This window comes from Dromiciops gliroides, chromosome 3, assembly GCF_019393635.1.
Source record: "Dromiciops gliroides isolate mDroGli1 chromosome 3, mDroGli1.pri, whole genome shotgun sequence".
Taxonomy (NCBI): domain Eukaryota; kingdom Metazoa; phylum Chordata; class Mammalia; order Microbiotheria; family Microbiotheriidae; genus Dromiciops; species Dromiciops gliroides.
The window spans coordinates 51655833-51660293 of record NC_057863.1 but is presented as its reverse complement, the minus strand read 5'-3'; positions in this window follow the sequence as shown (position 1 = coordinate 51660293).

The window sequence follows — 4461 nt, the reverse complement described above, 5'->3', positions numbered from 1 at the left end:
ATTTGAAGAGTTCACAAACTAATGGGGAAGAAAACATGCAAATGATTATGTACACCCAAGGCATATATTTTATTTTTTAAATGAAATAATCAACAGAGGACAGTATTAGAGTGAAGAATTGGGGAAGGCTTCCTTCAGAAAATGCAATTGTAACTGGGATGTGAGAGAATAGAAAGAAATCAGTAAGTAGAAAAGCAAAGGGAGAACATTCTAGGCATAGGGGAGAGATAGGTAAAATGGCCAGAATTCAGAGGCAGGGTGTTTTATTCAATGAACATCAAAGAACCTAATTTCACTTTATTGCAGATTACATAGATGTGAAGGAGGTACAGGATATAGGGTATAAAAAGCATGGAAAAGGTGGTCTCTAATATTTGAAGGAAATGCTTGAATCTCTTCACCAAACTAAACACCCCCATCTCCTTTAACCAATTTTCATAAAGCCTGAACTTGAGTCCCAGTCACCAAGCCACTGTCTTAATATGTCTCTTACCTCTACTCATAGTGACAGGGAAATCATCTCTTCTTCAAGCATTCTATTCTATTTTATGAAAGTAATTATTAGGAAGAACCTCCATTTACTAAACTAGGGACCTATTCCTTTAATCGTCACCCCTATATGAAGCAGAGCATGTAAGAGACCTGGACTTGGGGTCAGATTATTGGCACTGCAGTCCTAGTTCTGACACTTAACTGCCCTGTGACACTGGGAAAATTACTAGCCCTCTCTTAACCTCCATTATTTAATCTTCAAAATGAAAATAGCAATATAAGCACCAACTATGTCACGGGGTAGTTAGGAGGAATATATTTTGTATACCCTAAAGTCCATTAGTACTGGAATTTATCCATTAGAATATGAACTCCTTAAAGGTATAAACCATGTTTTGCTTTTCTGTGTATCCCTTGTTTTTACCAGAGTACCTGGAAAATATCTCATGCTTAATAAATGTTCAATGACTGGCTATCTGACTGAAATCATTCCTATAATCAATATATTTTATTAAGAAGATACTATATCAGGGTAGTTATGTGGTGCAGTGGATAAAGTACTGACCCTGGATTCAGGAGGACTTGAGTTCAAATCCAGATCAGATACTTGACACTTACTAGCTGTGTGACCCTGGGTAATTCACTCGATCCTCATTGCCCCACAAAAACAACAACAACAGAAAAAGATACTACATGACAGGAGCTGTGCTAGCCACAGGGACTAAAACCCAGAAATGAAATATTCCCCACACTCAATGAACTTATGAGATCAAGAAATAAAAAACTGAGGATGCATCCAAGATTGGGAACCTAAGTGACTGAACTGAGTCTGTCACTCTCAGCAGAAATAAAGGAGTACTGTTCTGGAAACATCAAGCTTGAGATGACTCTGATGCATACACATTGAAATGTCCAATGGATATTTATTGCTTTGGGAATGTAGCTCAGGAGAGACACTGGACCTGAAAATATATACCTGAGGATCATATGTATAATTGTGATATTGTGATTGAACTTTGGGGATCTGATGAGTTCACTGAGAAAACAACAACAACAACAACAATAACATCAACAAACAGTAGCAGCAAAAGCAGCAGCAGCAGCAAAAGCAGCAGCAGCAGCAAAAGCAGCAGCAGCTTTGGTGGACTTCATGATAAAATGCAAATACCTGTTTGTCTTTTGAACTTCACATTTTGCCTCCAATCTACCTTTCATATCTAATGACATTTTAATTTCTTCCATATGAAGTATTCCAGAGAAAATACTCTACCTACTTATTCTTCTCTAGCCCCTGCTGCCTCAGTGCTTCTCCATAGGCTGTCTCTCCTGCCAGGAATGTACTCCTAGCTCCCAATACTATCATAGAATGCATAGTTTCCTTCCAGATGGTATTTGGTGCTCTCTTTCTAGGCCTCACTAAGAATAAAGAAATCCTTACTAAGAACCAACAATGGCCCAGGCACTCTCTACTGTTTGTTTGTTTGTGTGTGTGTGTATGTTTGTGTTCTAGTGCTTCCTTATCTGTGTACATTCCATTCCATCCTAATAAAATGTAAACTCCCTGGGGATAGGAAACATATTTGTCTTTGTAACCATAGTGCCTAGCATAGTGCCTGGTGTGAATTGGGCACTTGAGTGCCTGTTTAGTAAACAAGTGAAAAAGTTAAGTCAAAATCATTGAAACCAATTCCCCAAACTAATTAAAAAACACTTTTGAGGCAGAGCCAAGATGGCGGAGAGGAAGCAGCAAGCTGCCTGAGCTCTCCTTCTGTTCCCTCAAAACGAACATTAAATCAAGCCTCTGGACGGATTCTGAAACTACAGAACCTGCAAAGAGACAGAGAGACACAGTCCTCCAACCACAGATAATTTAGAAGACTTCAGGAAAAGGTCAGTCCGACTCGGGCAAAAGGGAGGCCCAGCACAGGGCAGCAACCCAGCGCCGAGGGTCGGGGCAAGTCAGCAGGAGCTGCGGGCCACAGTCGAACAACTGAGTCTCCCGGAACCTGGTTCAAAAATCTGGTGGCCAAGAAAGACAGTGGAAAAACCTACCTGCACCGGCCGAGAGGGCCACGAACGGCAGGATCAGACGCCGGGGTCTGGCGCCTGGCTGGCCGAGCACAATCAGACAGGAAGTGCAGGGCAGGGCATCTCCACACACCATAAAGGCCTCAGAGTAAAAGCCCGGTCACACAGCACCTATACACCTGCACAAGAAGCCCAAAACAGGGACCCTGGTGCCCCCAGAGCAGACCTCAACTTAAAGAATAAATAAATAAGCTGCAATAATGAGTAAGAAGCAAAAAAGAGCCCTCTCCATTGAGAGCTTCTGTATCAATAGGGAAGAAGCCAACACAAACTCAGATGAGGACAATAGCCTCAAATTGTCTACATCTGAAGCCTCACAAGGGAAGGTGAATTGGTCGCAAGAACAAAAAGCCTTCCTGGAAGAGCTCAAAAAGGATTTAAAAAATCAATTGCAAGAGGTAGAAGAAAAAATGGGGAGAGAAATGAAAGCAAAACAAAAAAACTATGAAAAAAGAATCAGCAGCTTGGAAAAGGAAGCTGAAGAAAACAAAGCCTTAAAAAATTCATTTGGCCAAATGGAAAAAAAGCTGCATAATCTCACTGAAGAAAACAATACCTTAAAAAATTCACTTGGCCAAATGGAAAAAAAGGTGCATAATCTCACTGAAGAAAACAATACCTTAAAAAATTCACTTAGCCAAATGGAAAAAAAAGGTGCATAATCTCACTGAAGAAAACAATGCCTTAAAAATTAAAGTGGGGCAGTTGGAAGATAAGGAATCCATGAGACACCAAGAATCAGTCAAGCAGAATAAAAAAAATGAAAAAAATAGAAGAAAATGTGAAATACCTCATTGGAAAGACGACTGATCTGGAAAACAGATCAAGGAGAGACAATTTGAGAATCACTGGACTGCCTGAAAGCCATGACCAGAAAAAGAATCTAGACACCATATGCCAGGAAATTATTAAGGAGAACTGCCCTGATATCATAGAATCAGAGGATAAAATCATCATTGAAAGAATCCACTGATCACCTCCTGAAAGAGACCCCAAAAGGAAAACTCCAAGGAATATTATAGCCAAATTCCAGAATTATCAGGTGAAGGAGAAAATACTCCAAGCAGCCAGAAAGAAGCAATTTAAATATCATGGAGCCACAGTCAGGATTGCTCAGGACCTGGCAGCTTCAACATTAAAGGACCGCAAGGCTTGGAATATGATATTCCAGAAGGCAAAGGAGCTTGGATTGCAGCCGAGAATCTATTACCCAGCAAAAATGTGCATTTTCTTTCAGGGGAAAAGATGGACATTTAATGACATTGGGGACTTTCAATCTTTCCTGGTGAAAAGACCAGAACTGAATAGAAAATTTGATCTCAACATACAAGACTCAAGAGAAGTTTTAAAAGGTAAACAGAGGGGAAAAAAAAAAGTTACCCTATTAGGTTAAACTGTTTATATCCCTACATAGGAAGATAATACTCATAACTCTTAAGAACTGTAAATGTATTTGGGCAGAGAGAAGGACTTTATATAGAGGGTATAAATATAAATTGTCTTTGATGTGATGATACAAAAGAATTAAGGGGATAAAAAGGGAGTCTATGGGGAGGAGAGGAAAGGGGAGGTGGAATGGGATGAATTATATCATATGAAGAGGTGGGAAAAAACCTATTACAATAGAGGGAAAGAAAGGAGGGGGGAACATGGTTTCAACCCTATTCTCATTAGATTTGACTCAAAGAGGGAATAACATATACGTTCATTGGGATAAAGAAACTTAACTCATTCTTTAGGGAAACAAAAGGGGAAGGGAAAGGGGGGGACTGATAGAAGAGAGAACAAAAGCAAGGGAGAAAAGGGTAAAGAAAAGAGAGGGGGGTGATAAAAAGGGAGGGCAGATTGGGGGAGGCAGGGGTAAGAAGTAAAACGTCGGTG